Source organism: Lytechinus pictus, chromosome 13 (assembly GCF_037042905.1).
Source record: "Lytechinus pictus isolate F3 Inbred chromosome 13, Lp3.0, whole genome shotgun sequence".
NCBI classification, from domain to species: Eukaryota; Metazoa; Echinodermata; class Echinoidea; order Temnopleuroida; family Toxopneustidae; genus Lytechinus; species Lytechinus pictus.
Window position 1 is genome coordinate 6,776,531 of NC_087257.1, and position 16,921 is coordinate 6,793,451.

The 16,921-nt window shown below is 36.0% G+C and overlaps 1 long non-coding RNA gene across 1 annotated transcript; it reads left to right on the plus strand.

The window, feature by feature from the left end:
* The first annotated feature begins 242 nt into the window (after positions 1–242).
* Positions 243–12,175, plus strand: LOC135156328 (uncharacterized). Its single transcript, XR_010295433.1, has 3 exons — positions 243–360; positions 9,724–9,881; positions 11,128–12,175. It is a non-coding gene; the product is annotated as an uncharacterized LOC135156328 (long non-coding RNA).
* The last annotated feature ends 4,746 nt before the right edge of the window (positions 12,176–16,921 follow it).

The window sequence follows — 16,921 nt, forward strand, 5'->3', positions numbered from 1 at the left end:
TGGATACTCCTCAAATTGGAGATTAGATATAGTACCAACGTTTCCTCCAATAATAGTGACAGGAAAGATATGGCGGTAAAACATCACTTTCCTTCTTCCTCCTATGAAATAAACACTTGACTTCTCATTCTGTCCGTGTTATCATAATAATATAGTTTTCGCTCGTATCAAAAATGACTTTCAACCGTTTACTCGTAACACCCGCATATTAATTTACTTGGTTGTTCCGCGAGGTAAAATCTGGCACCATTACAATCAATAATTGCATCGAGTGAACAATGCAAAATATGGACATGGCCTGTCAACTTTTTATTTCTACAGCCTGTGTACTCATGTGTTTACTTTTGAATTTTGGAATGTGTAAGTATACGTACATGTAACTATTGTTGTCTATAAAGTTTAAGCGTAAGTTTATGAAATAAGCTCTATCTTAACTGCAAAGCTTCAAAGAAAAAGTTCAGCCTCGTGATGAGTTGGTCTTAATAAAATCAGAAAGGTTAGAGAAAGATAAATTGGTCAAGGTTTCATAAAAAAAACACACCAAAGAATAAATAAGGATATTTTTAAGGTATATTTAAAATATATTCATTTAGAGCATACTTTAAATCTCGATCATAGTTTTTTGAAAACCAGTGGAATTCCGATTTTATAAATTTTATTGGGTACATAAATCATTGAAACCGTTTTTATTCAAGCATAACCGGCCAGCTGTAATTGAATCTGTATAAGTAAATCACCCAGAATTCGTTAACTCCACACACATATACAATTAAAAGGAAAAACCTAAGAAAATTCCACTGATGTGGCGCCGAGTAATTTTCAAATTCGAAAACAACTTAAAAGTCATTTAAAATATTTTAAATTCAATTCAATTTATTAATAATTCATAAATTACAAAGCAGATATATACAATAAAATGTGTATGGGAATCACAACAAAAGCCTATGGCTTGCCAAACAGTGATCCCCTTTCATACAAAATATACGTTATGACATGGTAAATCAAGAACTTAAAAGAACAATCAAATCTACAATAGGTCAATTACAACCAGACTACAAACAACAGACACAAATTAAAAAAAAATTGTGTAGGTTTTGTAGAATCAGTATGCAGATAAAATAACTTTTCTGTATTTAGATTTAAAAGCATATTGTGAATGTATATTTTTTATTTCAGATGTAAGAGCATTCCATAACTTAGTACATTTAAAGATGATGGAGTTACGCTGAGTGAGATTTATACGACAATGTGGCAAGATAGCGTTATTCTTATTACGTGTATTAAATGAGTGCTTGAATTTACTATTAGAAAATAAATCATCTAAAATAGGAGGTAATGAGCCGTTAAAATGAGAAAACATAAAGATTGCCAATTTTAGGTTAATCAAATCAGAGAGCTTCAATGTATTTAAGTTTTTGAAAAGAGAAGTAGTGTGAGCAAAGTAGTGCGAGTTTGTGCAAAGCCGAATTGCTTTCTTTTGCAAAACAAATAACCGATTAATGTTTTTTGAATTAGTGCCTGACCAAACTATTCCACAATAATTTAAATACGGCAAGATGAAGGCATTGTATAACATGAATAGGGTTTTTAAAGGTATAAAATGGCGAATTTTGCGCATAATACCTATGTACATACTTATTTTCCCATGGATATTATTAACATGTTCTGTCCAATTTAGTCTTTCGTCGATTATTACACCTAAAAAGTTTATGCTGTGAACATTTTCGATTTCAGTAATATCTATTTTAACTGTGAAGTTGGAGACAGAATTTTTTTTGAATGAACGAAATATTATGTACTTGGTTTTATTTATATTAATCATCAATTTATTTGCTTTCAGCCAATTTGCAACGGACAAAAGTTCACTATTAGCTAATTCAATCAATTTTAGTTCATTTTTATGTGACAATATAATATTAGTATCATCTGCATACAGTACAAATTTTAATATTTTAGAGGAATAGATGATATCATTAACATAAATTAAAAACAACAAAGGACCTAGTATACTTCCTTGCGGGACACCGCATGTTATTGGCAAAATACTAGAATTAATATTATTTAAAAAAGTAAACTGTTTGCGATCAGAAAGGTAGTTTTGAAACCAGTTATATGCAACACCTCTGACGCCGTAATGCCTAAGCTTGTGTAGTAGTATATTGTGGTCGAGTGAGTCAAAGGCTTTGCTGAGGTCAACAAAGATAGCCATGGGAATTTCTTTTATGTCGAGAAAATGTATGATATGTTGTATAGTGTACACTAATGCCTTTTCTGTAGAGTAGGACTGGCGGAAACCAAATTGTTCATGTATTAGAATGTTATTGTGCGTTAAGTGGCTGTAAAGTCTTTTATAAACGACGCGCTCAAGGATCTTGGAGAATGTGGGCAAAAGGGATATTGGGCGGTAATTATCAACGAGGTGCTTGCTGTCTTTTCTATATACAGGGATAACTTTTGCTGTTTTAAAATCATCAGGTACAGTACCTATTGCAATTGAAAGATTGAAAAATGACATTTAAAGGATAAGCTATACCATGAATTATTTTCTTTGTAAGTTTGGCATTTATATCATCATGACCACATGACACTGTATTCTTCATATCATGAACTATATTTATAATTTCAGATTCACTTGTAGGAAGTAGAAACAGTGAGTTGAAAGACTCATTATTAAGGTATTCATGAAAACTTTTACTTGATTTGTTAATATTTTTTGATATAGTTGATCCTATACTTGAAAAATACGAATTAAACATGTTGGCCATTTCACCTTCATTATCAATGCGTCTGTTATGACTATCAAGATATTGGGGTAGTTTTGAAGTAGTTTTACTTCCCATAATTTCTTTAATAATTTTCCAAGTCTTGGTTATATTCTTTACATTGTTTGTCAGTATTCGTGAGTAAAATTCCTTTTTGCTAGAACGTATGATGTTGTTCAGTATATTTCTATATTTCTTGTACCTCGATTCATTATTTACAGAAGATCTGCGTAAGAAATTACTAAAAAGTTTTTGTTTTTTTGCAATGCATTTCAAAATACCTTCTTTGATGCCGACTCGGGCGACGACTTGCAGTCGACTACTGACGACTCATTACCGATGAACATCTTGGGCCCGTCTTACAAAGAGCTACTGTTGATCTGATCAATCGCAACTATGGACGGCCAGCAACGTCAACATCTATTATGAATGTTTGTTCAAGATATTTTCTAGCTATGATGTATATTCATGCATTCATTGTTTTCTTAAAAATTCACTTTGCTTCTATTTGCATACAAAGGACATTGTGCAAATTTTTCGTCGAAAAACTTATGATATTAATGGATTTCCATAGAGTTACGATCGATCGGATCAATCGTAACTCTTTGGAAGACGGGACCCTGGTTTCGACCCGTCGACGGCATTTCAGGAGGCCTGAACCTCTTTGCAATGAGTCTGACGTAGAATTATTATACCCTGAATTTATAATCTGTTTAAAAAGAGCAATCCAGACTTTCTTCTACAGTGCGTCCCAAAAAAACTTTGCACTTTTGAAATGACTGCCAAATAAAAAAATAGATCACTTTGGGGAAAAACATTTATATATTATGGAAGCCAATAAAGTCAACTTTCAAATGACACCAAAAAGTTGAAAAAAATATTCCTGCTTGAGTGAGCACTGCCCACTGAAACAAAGGGTATGAAAATTAGGCTGGGCTGGAATTAGCCTTCCGATTTCTGTCAGTTTTTGAGAGTCAAATCCTATGGAACTTGCAAAGTTAAGGGCGTTGTGATAAATAAATGATCAACCGTGACCAGTTTTGGTTGTTTAGGCAAGTGTCATCAATTATTAAATTGAACCTTAATGCATGAGTGAACACAAATTACGCTTTTTGGCAGCATTTCAACATTATCATGTGGATCTCAGCAATGTGTTAATGGGAGTCGGGAGAATAGGGGATGAGATAGAACTTAAGTGGGAGAAGTAGGTTGATTGAATAAGGATCAACAGAACATTTAGACCCCCCACCCCTCCCTCTTTCCCGCCCTCCCCTCCTGTGCAGTGACTGATTGCTATTGTCATGTACGTGTGAAGTCCAGAGCAGAATGTTGATTTAATGATAAATTCTGAATTGGGGCATTAACTTTTTCCTATTAATTATTAATTTAACAATTAATCAATCAATTATTTCAATGTGCATTGTGATCAATCAAACATACATTTTTTTAAATAAATTATTGCATAAATCATCATAATCAGTCAATTTCTAGGTGATCATTCAATGACAAAAAAATGACTATCAGCCACCGGTCACTTCAGTGCCAGTTAAATTTTTATAGGCTACAATCCAGGAAGTGAGAGAGAAAGAAAGAGGGGGGGGGGGGCTGGGGAAATGGAGGTTGAGGGGGATACATATTACTTTTAATTTGTAAAAGTACAAAAAGAAGAGGAATGCCCTTTTAACTAAGTCTTACCACATCAACAGGTACCATCACATTACTCTGACTCTCACAAACAGACTGCTGAGGTCCACAAGATGAATATGCTACACTAAAATTACAATTCCTGTTCACTCATGAATTAAATTTCAGTTTAAATTTTCAATTCGATTTGCCTAAGAATCCAAAACTTATCCCATTCATTAATTTAGCATAACACCCTTAGCTTTGCAAGTTCCAAATGACTAACCACTCAAAAAAACTGTAACTGGCTAATTCCTGCCCAGCCTAGCCGAGTTTAGTCTCTCAGGAGAGAAAGGGGGAGGGGTAGAGATGGAGGGAGGGGTTGCTTAATGTTCTGTTGACCTTTATCCCATCAACATGCTTCACCTACTTAAGTCCTATCTTACCCCCTATTTTCCTGACTCTCATGAACACATTGCTGAGATCCACATGATAAATTCAAAATGCTGCACTAAAAATTGCAATTCATGATCACTCATGCATTAAATTTCAATTTAATAACGCATGAAATTTTCTCAAACAACAAATTCATCACAATTGATCATTAATTCATTAAAAAACCCTCAACTTTGCAAGTTCCAAACAAAAAACCTAAAACAAATTGGAAGACTAATTCCAGCCCAGCCTAATTTTCATACCCTTTGTTTTAATGGGCAGTGCTCGCTCAAGCATGACAAAGTTTTTGGTGTCATTTGAAAGTTGACTATATTTGCTTTATATGTATATATAAGTCTTTCCCCCCAAAGTGATCTATTTTTTATTTGGCAGCTATTTTAAAAGTGTATAGTTTTTTGGGGGGACGCACTGTATATAGAATTTATAATTACCGCATCTTTTCAGATCACACACATCTACAATCATATACATATTCACACCATCAGTGCAAATTTTGCTGAAAAGTGTTATGAATATTTTTGGATTTAGCTCCTTTTGGAACTAGCTTTCGAAAAGTCACCGTCCTTAGAAAAGAGACAAAATATATATTTTTTTTGTATTTTTGTAATTTTGTTAAATAGATAAACACGCATTTAGACCCTGAATGGAGTGTTACCGCACTGTGCAACATAGTGTGTAACACAATGTATAAAACAGTATGTAACATAGTGTGTACCACAGTGTTGACATAAGTGTGCAATATATGTTTTCGGGACGTGTGGTAACAGTGTGTATAACACGGTATGTAACACAGTGTCAAACACAGGGTTTTATCATTATTCGGTTAATATGTGGTCATTTATGATTTTGGGACGTGTGGTAACACTGGGTGATTTCAAATACGGTGTTGAAATCTGGTGCTGGTGCCAACCACCAGCCACAACACCGTGCTTGAAATGATGCTGGTGTTGGGATTGACCTTGGCAAGTATGACGTATTTCCGCCAGTTCGTGTTGGGCCCTGGTGCTGAATGTCGTCTGCTGAACCAAGCATCACAGAAGGTGTTGACGATCTACGTGCAACTTACCCTTTCACCATCACCAACCCCCCGGGATTGGGAAAATCGTGATTTCAAGTTCGGTGTTCGTGATTTGAAGCCCTCGAAAAGACGGCGAACAGGATGAAACATTCCCGTAAAATTAGCTTTTTTTGCATTTAAGATGGCTGCAAATCATTAGAGCCTTCTTCTTCTTCTTCTCTATAAGTACAGGCCACCGTCTGGCGTATTGTCGTACTGTTGTGCAGGTGCAATGTATGTACAGTGTCTCAAATGAGGGGTCTAAAATAAACTCTAAGAGTGTGCAGCTAAAAAGACATCCGTAGAAAGTTAACGGAGCTGGATTTTCTGTTCCTCCCTTTTGAAACTTGGAAGAGAGGTACATGAGACAGCGACCTGTGGAAGAGCATTCCATAGCCTGGTTGCGTCAGGAAAGTAGCTTTTTTGCAGTGTCTGTGTCCTAGCAAATGGTACTTGTAATTTCTGGTTATGACCTCTTTGTGAAGAATGGAGAGATGGGATCAGAGTCGCCTCGGGGACTGATATTAACGAGTTCTTAATGCAGAACATCATCGCAACCTTTGCCTGGGCTCTCCTTTCTTGCAGGTATGGCCATTGCAGTTGTTGGAGCATGGAGGTGACACTGCTTGTTCTGCGGTGGTCATTGCAAACAAAGCGAGCATACCTTCTCTGTATCATTTCAAGCCTCATGATGTTAGCTTGAGTGAAAGGATCCCAGATGATGCTTCCATATTCCATGACTGGTCTAAGTAGAGTGAGGTAGCAGAGCACCTTGACTTTGCGAGGACATGATCTAATGTTCCTTTGAAGAAAAGCCCTGGTGGAATTAGCCTTTTTTGCTACCTGACTGATGTGATGATTCCAGCTGAGCTTTTGATGGAGGTAGATTCCAAGATATTTTGCTGTGTCTCCTTTGTCCAAGGTGTAACCATGAAGGATGTATGGCATGTATGGCCTTATACGTTTTAATAAACGATAACATTTACTCTTAAGGATGGTTTAGGTGATTTTAGCCTTTGCATTCTATACGATGAGATTTAATTAGAATTTCTCTTCGATATCACTTTCGTCGTCGAGAGGTTTTCGCGTAGAGTTGAGATGATCTAGCAGCGCAGCGGAGGTGCGTGACCTCATGGGCTATCGATAACGCGATCGTTATCATTCCTCCGAACCCAGCTCGGTGTTGGAGCTCAGTTCAGTCGCCTTTTTACACTCTCAACACTAACACCGAACTTGAAATAAGTTCAGTCGCCTTTTTACGCTCTCAACACTAACACTACATTATGGGGTCAAGGTCAAATGTCATTTTAGATGTATCAAAGTGAATAAGACTGTAGGCCTATATCCTGTTCCAAATCTCAAAAAAAATACTTATACTTACATGAAACTTGCATAAAATGTTTTTAGGAATATCACTAAAGATATGAAATTAAAAGAAAAAAATTTCCAGTCAAGGCAAAAGGTCACTCAAACTTATTGTTCAGGGGGGGGGGGGTGATCTATTGTTCAATTCCCCTGAACAATGGGTGCGACACAAGGATTTACGGGAGTGCAAAAGGTCATTCGAGGTCAATAAACTTTTGATATAAGGTGAATTCTAGTATTATTTTTAGGAAAATACAAGAATGGTATTGTTTTGAATTTTTGTTTGCTGCAACTAATGTCTTTTAGCTTTAAGTTAAAACAGAACCCCAAATAACATTTGACCTCCTAGTTTCCTGAAATTGCATCCATTAGTTTGCCTATACTTGATTTTTTTTAAATGAAATATGTCCTTACACTTCAAAGTAATGAAAAGACACTTTAAAACCTCACCTTAGTTAAATATTTATGTTGATGCCACGATAAAGGTCAAAGTTATTTGACCCTAAAATGATCTTTGGCCTCGATCATTTGAGCTCTGAAACTCATGGAAGATGATCAATGATACTTCATTACCTATATCGTACGTTGTGGTATCAATATTATTTTCTTAACCAAGGTTTCGTGTTTGAAATATCATCAGAACTCTGAAAGTAAAGGGACTTTTCGTGAATATTATGTATAATTGTTATCAGCTGTCACCAAAACAAATGGATTTTCAGGTCACTTAGCGAAGATCAATGGTCATTTGGGGGTCAATATATTGTTGTCGACTTAAACCAGATTGAATTCTTAGATATGGCCTGCACTACAAAATTCAGTATAGTAGCGGTACTGGGTACATGTATGAAAACAACTACCGCACCTGTAAGAGGAATATTTTTAAAGGAGAAAACCTCCATTCATTTGATAATAAAGTTTAATGAATCTAAATAACCATGATTACCTTTGACTTGACTTAAAACATGATTTTCAATTCCTGTAATTTCAGATATCCAATCGCATGCGAGTTTCATTTAATGTGATTAATATTTTTCCAGGTGATTATAAAAATATGAATTTACATCCAAGTAGATTGATCTGATATGACCCTTGCCCTTGTATTAGTAACCTAAAATTATATTCATCTAATTTCTTGACACCTTTTTATGAACGTTTATCCTGACCGATGATTTCAAAATTATGTTTAAAATCTAGCATCCTGACCATTTTCCACAAAAAAAAAATTGATATTTAGCTGAGTGGTCTAAGGCGCGGCGCTTGATTAAAGATCAGAGGATCGGGGGTTCGATTCCAGACACGGCACTTATGCCTTGAGCAACTCATGTCATATGCGATGCTGTTTTATCGTGCATCAAATAAATGGGAAAAAAATGCTGTTTCCATAATGAAGACAAATGTGTGGAATCGTTTAAAATATTATAAAATGATATATGAAAGTTAATCTTAAACTTGGTCAAATTTTGATTAGTGAAGCCACAACATGGTCAAATTGTATTAACCCTAACTGACATTTGACCTCGACCACATGACTTGAAATTCATGTCCGATAATCATTGATACGTTATTACCCATATCCTCTTGAAGTTAAGATGACTTTTCAAAAACTTAACCTTGGTTAAGATTTCAAGATAAAACAACCTGATCAAAGTTCATTGACTCTAGGAGACCTTTGACCTTAATCATAGTACCTGAAATACACGCTAGATGATTAGTAAAAAGCTGTAAGACACACTGGTTCAACAGTTTCCTTACTGAAGGGTATGTTCAGGTCGCTTAATCTGCAACATTTGATTTGAACTTTAGCGTGAGTTCTAGTCTGGAAATACATGTACGTAGAAACAGACAAAAAAATTATTGAAAATTATTTTCTTTCTTGAATAAAGTTGGCTCATTTGATACCAATAGATTCATTGGCCTAAGGAATGGTGGTTTGGGTGATTGGGTGCCAAAGTCCTGATTCTAGGTTACTTAGAAGCCGAGATATTGTAGAAAATTTGTGAATGTTTCGTATGTCCAAATAAATGACAATAATAATAATGATAAAATGAAAGCTCCGTTTTCGGCGGCCAATATGTACAAATCCAAGATGGCGGCCGTATCGGTACGAATGGAATCAATGTTATTATGATACTTTATATTCCATTTTTCAAAAAATGTATATTTTTCAACTTCTCCCCAAAATCATGTCAAAATTACACGATGAAACTGATTATTAAAGAGTCATCCAAATATCACCCTCTCCGATATAAGGTCAAGGGGATCTTCCACGTAGAGGTCTCTCCAGAAGAATTTATTTTTAAAGTCTTGTATAAGAAACTGATTCCAGGAACCTTCTTCACAAATCAGCTCTACATCTAAAATCTCCCTCTCTCCCTTATATTCTCTGACCTGTTACACTAAACCAGAAATAAAAACGTTGTACGGTTGCGTAATTCGTATATATTTTTTTTATTCTCACAGGTCAAGATGTTTCTACATCAGGGGAAGATGTCTTTGACGGATATCGTTATGTTGTCTACCATGGTTTTGATGGTGTCTACAGAACTTTCTCAGGCACACGAGCTCACTGTCAAAGCATGGGAGGTGATTTGCCCATCATCACATCAGCTGCACAAAACGTACGAGTAAAATATTGTTTACTTTCTGCGATAACAAATCCAGGACACAAAATAGGACACGTCAATGAAGAGGGTAGCTAGTCACAATTGGGAAAAGATGCTACACTGTATTGTCTAATAAATAGTGTTGCTCTTATTATGAACAAGGTGCTGAATGATTCGCTACACTAGCAATACAATGCCGTATAAAATAAACGCAAAAGTTGTTTAACCTCGCAGAATACTGATGTAAGAATGTCAATGAAGGATTGAGTTAAAGGGGGGGGGGGTGACAGAAGTTATAAAATAAACAAAATTCCTTTGAATTCGTTCCTCAAGCCCTATTTCATGTACCAAAAAGAGTGTTTGAAACTTCTGGTATACATTTGGCATACATTAGGATAAGGAAGGAAATATTAGTAGCTATCCGGTGCATGAATAGAATCAACACGCAATATATATATATATATATATACAGTTGAGGCCAAAAATTTACATACACCCATGAAATTCATTTTTTTTTTCGCTTGCCAATCATCGTACAATTTACTATATCTTCAGAAATATATATACTACCATGACGAATTTGGTATCAAATGAAAGAACATATCAAGCGTTTTTAACATGAGTGGGATTCCGTTGGGATTTAAGTATATTTCATGTGAAATTTACTTTGAAGGAAAAAAATAATATTCGTGCCAAATGTATTCTATTGTTTGTTATTATATTTTCAAACATCGTTTCATATAAATATATAATTAAAATCTTTGATTCATATTACATTTTCTATTCATGATATCTCACCACTGAACACAAATTTAATCTGAAATGTTTGTGTTGAGAAGAAATTAGAACAACTATGAAAAGTTTTTGTCAAGCTTTCAGTTTTAATTTGTCTAATATATGAAGGTTCTTGGGGAAAAAGTGGCACCTAAATATTTTTCAGCTTCTGATGACAAAGCAATGTGATGAAGGGGCATGACATACTCATGTGTTTGATGTCGAATTCGTCATGATAGCACAAATATATCATAAGGTACAGTAAATTTTATGATGTTTGGCAAGGGTCAACTTTTGTTTGATTTCCTGGGTGTATGTAAACGTCTGGCCTCATCTGTATATATAAGAATACTTAAATCCAATTTGCACAATCATCTACAGATTTTAATGTACAATTAATTCATTTGTATTGAATACAAATGTATACTTACCCATAATATGTAATGCCCGTTCTGTTAAATTTACTTTATTACGTCCATTTATGCAGGATTTTATTGCCTCAAAGTTAACCTCTGGGCAAGGAAACTATTACATTGGCTTAGAAGATTTGGATGGGAATGACCAGTACAATTGGATTGATGGAACGACACCTGGGTATGTAACAATCTTTCAACGGAAGGCATAATATAACGCTGTTTTGTTCATCTGATACAATGATTATCAGCATTGCGATTCTCATTATTATTACTATTGTAGTAGGCTGATTCCGCCCCCCCCCTTAAGATCTCAGCCGTCGAACGCGACGAAAATCGCCACGCGTGTTACTCATGGCATAATCGACAACACTATAGGATCAAATTATGAGAAACATCTCATTGCTTATTGAGTATGCTGATTCATACGTACATGTATATCACTTTTTTTTCTTCTGTAAATTACCCCTAAAATGCTGATTTTCGGTTCACAGACTCTTTATCCATGGCATAATCTATAAAACTATACGATCTAATTCTGAGAAACATCTCATTGCTTTTTAAGTATGCTGATTTATACGTAAAATCAAAAGTTTGCTGCAATTAACTAAATAATGCCCCTTAAATGCTGATTTTGTGGTTCACCGACTCTTTGTAGGAATCTGATCAAATGTACGTTTAAAAAAAATCACCATCACATTTGTTTTCTTATGCATTTTATGGTTTTGTATTTTTACTTTTTGTTTTTCATTGCTTTTTTCGATGGAAATTGTCAGGGACAGATTTTTGACCGTAAACATATGAAATTAATTGATTTAATCAGTAAAATGAAAAATAATGACACATTCATGAATTTTGGCTATTATAAAAACACTATTTGCTTTGGATTTGTACACAAATTCACGTTTTTGAGTAATTTTGGGTTTGCATGCACTTACGAAATGTTGCGTAATTTTGGAACCGCATACCTGGGGGTCGCAATGTTGGTATTAAAAGTTGCACTAGACTTGAACTAAAAAAGTCAGAGAGCGACGCGATCAAGACAGTTTATTGCGAAAAATGTCGAGGGGGGGGGTGAATCAGTCAAGGTTAAGAGCTGAAAATTGTTGATATTCCGATCTATAAAAAAAGAAGAAAAAAAGGGACACATATGATTGGGAATTTATGAATATGATATTATCTCATAACCTAATAGACCTAATGAGAGCTCTAAATATATTCATAGTTAGGCCTGTAAGATGACGAGTTTAAACACCCTTGTAATCTTGAAGAGAATTAATGGCTTAATATATTTTTAACAATAAGTGTGAGCAAAAAGCGCTACCGAAATTTTTGATAAACTCTCATGAAAGAGGGATTTATAATGTTTCATTTGAAGTATACTTATCTCACAATTATGATATACGAAAAGGACTATGACACCTGAAAATTTATATTTTGGAAACTTTATGGAAGAAACGAAGAGAATAGTTACTTCATAAATAAAATAATGTGAGAACGCAGCAGGGACCGAAAATGTTAGACAAAAAACAAGACATTTTTTACAGCCCTTTTTAAAAATAAACTTGGAAATCAAACAAAATAATGAAAGATCGATGTCTGAGCTGGACATATATATAGACTTAAATATATTAACTTCGATAAGCTCAAGTTCATACAATTGAGCAAGATCTGTCTCTTTGACTTAGCATTACTAGGCCCTAACTTAAATTAGGCCAAACAAGTGATATTTTTGACATTTGGAAAAAAGATATGATGAAAAGAAAATCAATGGTGACGGAAAATCGTAGTTGAAATAATAAACAAGATTTTTACCCTAAAGGAAATTAATTCTGAACTCCTACCTTCTTTGCTCGATTTATGTGTAATCTTAATAGGGTGCGGTGGTTTCAAGCTCGATTTTTTTTTTATTGAATTGAATTGAAATGGTTTATTAAGAAAACTTTATCGCAGCCGAAGGCTGAATTGCGAAATTCTGTACAAGGTAAAATACAAAATATATACAATAACAGTGACTATAACAAAATGACATGTAAAAGTAATAAAATAAATGTTATATGTTGAAATTTAAGAAAGCAGAAGAGTAGAATAATTTTATACATGGGATAAAAGTAATCTTGGATAGTTGTAACAACAGTATGATTCTGTGGGGATAAAGTCAGTAATTCATAAGCTTGCATGAATAAAATAAGTAACAGAAATTATAAACAAATGGCATTTCTTCAAAGAATTGAAGATGAAATATAACTGTGCCGGAATAAGGGGGAAAATGACGATAAGGTTGGTAAAACTGCTTAAAGGGATTTTGTCAATGAGATAGGTGTATTTCACCTGGCTTACAAGGAAATAAGATATATCATAAATATATTGATTGATTAAATAATTTCTGGTTGTACATGTATAAACATGGAATTAGCATATTAAACGATTATACAAAGATGGGAAAAAACAACTATGCCCATTGAAAACAAGCAATGCTAGATGTGGTAAAGTAATATTGAGCACAAATATGTAAGCTTTATTATCGTTATCATTTTGCTACAAAGAATCGTAACCAGAATTTGAAGTAAACGAAAACATAGTAATACTAATAATATTATTATCATATTAGACGATAGCATATTAATATCGTTTTGTTTAAAATCTATTTGCATAATTTGGATATTGTTAACACATTGATTGCTTGTTGAGATGTCGTATCATGTATTAACTGAAAAGGCATGTTTTAATTAATCATAGTTTTGGAAATTAATTACATATTCGATTGATTGTTGAGTAGTCGGACCATGTATGGGACAGCGCTTTTGCGACGGCGTTCTGTTCTACAGCGTATTTCAGTGTACATCTTGCTGTGACGTAGCGAACGTTTGTGGACCGCCTCACGAGTTGGAGGTAGCCAGTCGTGAAAGGGGGAGGAATGAAGACTCACGCCCTTTGCTAGTCTCATACATAGTCCTTCTCTCCGCTTATCAAGAGTAGATAGGTTGAGCACTTCTAGTGCATGGTCATAATCTTGGTAAGCAGGCCCAAGCATGAGGCGGAATGCGCGTTTTTGTATCCTCTCAATTTGTTTTCTCTGTGATGCGTCAAGTCCAGAGTGCCAAACTGGTGCACAGTACTCTAATGCTGGACGAACATAGGAGGAATAAATTACCTTCAAATCATCAAGGGGTAGTTTGAATACCTTGAGGATGCGCAACATATGAAGCCTCATGCTTGCGCGCTTGGTGATCTCATTGACATGATATGTCCATTTCAAATCATTCTGAATGCAAACTCCAAGTAGTTTCATGAACAGAACTTCAGATAGTTCCTGCCCTTCGAGTTCAACAGTGGGATTTGGTGGACTTGTTCTCATGAAGCTTATGTGCATGACAGCACATTTACTTGGGTTGAGTTTCATGTTGTTATCTTTAGACCACTGCTGAAGCTCATCCGCACTCTTCTGGATGGTGGCAGGGTCGCTCGTTTTCCTGTTTTCTAGTATCGAGAGATCATCTACGTATTTCCAATGTAGATTAGGACTCTGTTGGCATGCATCATTGATCAAGCAGAGGAAAATAAGCGGGCCTAAACGAGTTCCCTGCGGGGCACCAGCTTGTATGTTCTTCCATCCTGAGACTACTGATCTGTACTTAACACACTGTTGCCGGTCTTTCAAGAAGTTGCATATCCATGCAACCAATGCTGGTTGAACATTCATGTCTAAGAGCTTTGATAGAGCCAGGTTGTGGTCAATCCGATCGAAGGCCTTGGAGAAATCAGTGGCCAATAGGGTACATATTGATTTCGGTTTGTCAACATAAGCATGTATTACATTGAGGAGATCAATCAGATAGTGCGATGTTGACATACCCTTTCTATTTCCAAACTGAGCTTTGTCGATGGACCCTTCCATGTCTTTTAGAGCCCAATTAGCAACAAACTTCTCAGCTACTTTTGAAAAATGATCTGTCAGTGATACAGGTCGTAGGTTTTCAATAGTGGGCTGCGGGACTTTGGGCACTGGAACAACGCAAGCCCGTTTCCAGCACTCAGGCACCACTGCTTGCTGAAAAGAAGAATTCAAGATATCGCAAAGTGGTATGCATAACTCGTAGGCGAAGAGGTTTATCACTCTAGCTGGGATCCCTTCTGGACCGGGAGCCTTACTCTGTTTGATGTTCTTCAGCTCTCTGTAGACCTGATACGGTTGTACAAAGGGAAGGGGTTTGCTTGCAGGGAGATAAGATGGCAAAGTAGATGTGTTCAACTTTGGGATGTCCTTTGCTATGTCAGTGAAGAACCTATTGATCTCTTCTGCGCAGCTCCTCAGGTCACAGTGATCAATACTAGGGATATCAATCTTTGGTGACTTCACCTGACCACTTGTCATTATCTTGATGTGTCTATACCATTTGGATGGATTTGATTTCTTCATCTTCTGAACCCGGTTGACGTAGTAATCAGCTTTGGAAAGTACAATCTGTCGTTTCACCTTGTTCCTCAGCTGATGCCATCTTGGAATATCGTTTTGAGCAAAAGCGGTTTGCCGCTCTGAAATCAAAGATTTGATGGCTGGTGTCATCCACGGTTTGTATTGTACATGGAGCCTTGAGGTCTTCTTTGGAAAGTAGGAATCTAACAGAGGTAACAGGATGTTGTAGAATTCATGGCATTTGTCATCTACATTGTCAGATTCGAAGACACTCGACCAATCATAGTAAAGAAGTTTAGCGCCAAACTCACGAATAGCGCTGTCCTTCATAGGTCTGGTTACTTTCTTGCTCACGCGATTCACTAGAATCGGGGTAGAGTCACTCGGGGGCCAAAGGATAGAATTATGATCACTTGATCCTAGAGGTGACATAATCGATGGTGACTTATAGTAAGTGCCGACGTTAGTGATGATTTTGTCTTAGATTCTGTCACCCCGTGTAGCCTTGTCTACAACTTGGACGAAGCTCCTATCTGATGTCAAACAAGATGTATCTAGGTCGTTGAAGTCACCCATGATTACAAATCCAACATCAGGATAACGGGAAGAAATATAATCTGTTGTTTGTAAGATGTGATTTATTAGTCTTTCCTCGTTCTCATTGTTAGGAGGGTGGTACACCACAGCTATTACCAAAATAGAAACAGATCTTGGAAGCTTTGACGGGTGCACTTTGACCCATGTGATTTCTAAGTCATTGGGGACCACAATGTCGGGGACAGGTTGGGGGTTTAAATGACTCCTGACATAGACAGCTACGCCCCCACCCCTTCTTTGTGTCCTTGATTTATCGTACATGATATAATCAGGGATAGATACATAGTCAGGGGGTAAATCATCCCTGAACCAAGTCTCTGTCACTCCAGCAATGTCAATATTCATGTCTAAAATTGAAGAATGGAATTCGTCAAACTTATTATTAAGTGATCGAGCATTCGTGAGGAAAACAGTTGGGAAGTCATATGAGCGATGGAACGAGCGTGTTCTATTTGTATTCTCAGATCTATCCCCATTCTGATCATGTGGTAAGGAAGAGGTTTGGATGTTTATCACATTTCTATCATCTTCAGGTTGGGCATTGACTCTTATTCGTCTCCTGCCTATAACAACAGGGATTGGATGCTGATTTTTTACAAAGGAGCGGGTACCTCTTCTTGTTGGTTTAACACTGCTAATACCACAATTAACTATTGTGTGGTACACCTCAATAGACACCTTAGTAGGAGGACATTGTTCCTTTATGTTCAAAAGTTGTTCTCTAGAGTAGGATAATAGTACCATTGTCCACAGAACAGAGGTGGCCACAGTCACAATAGAAAAAGCCATGTCTCAGTCAAGGGGACTTGATAAGGTAACTCAAGAGTGAAGTACATTATGATCCATGGTGTATA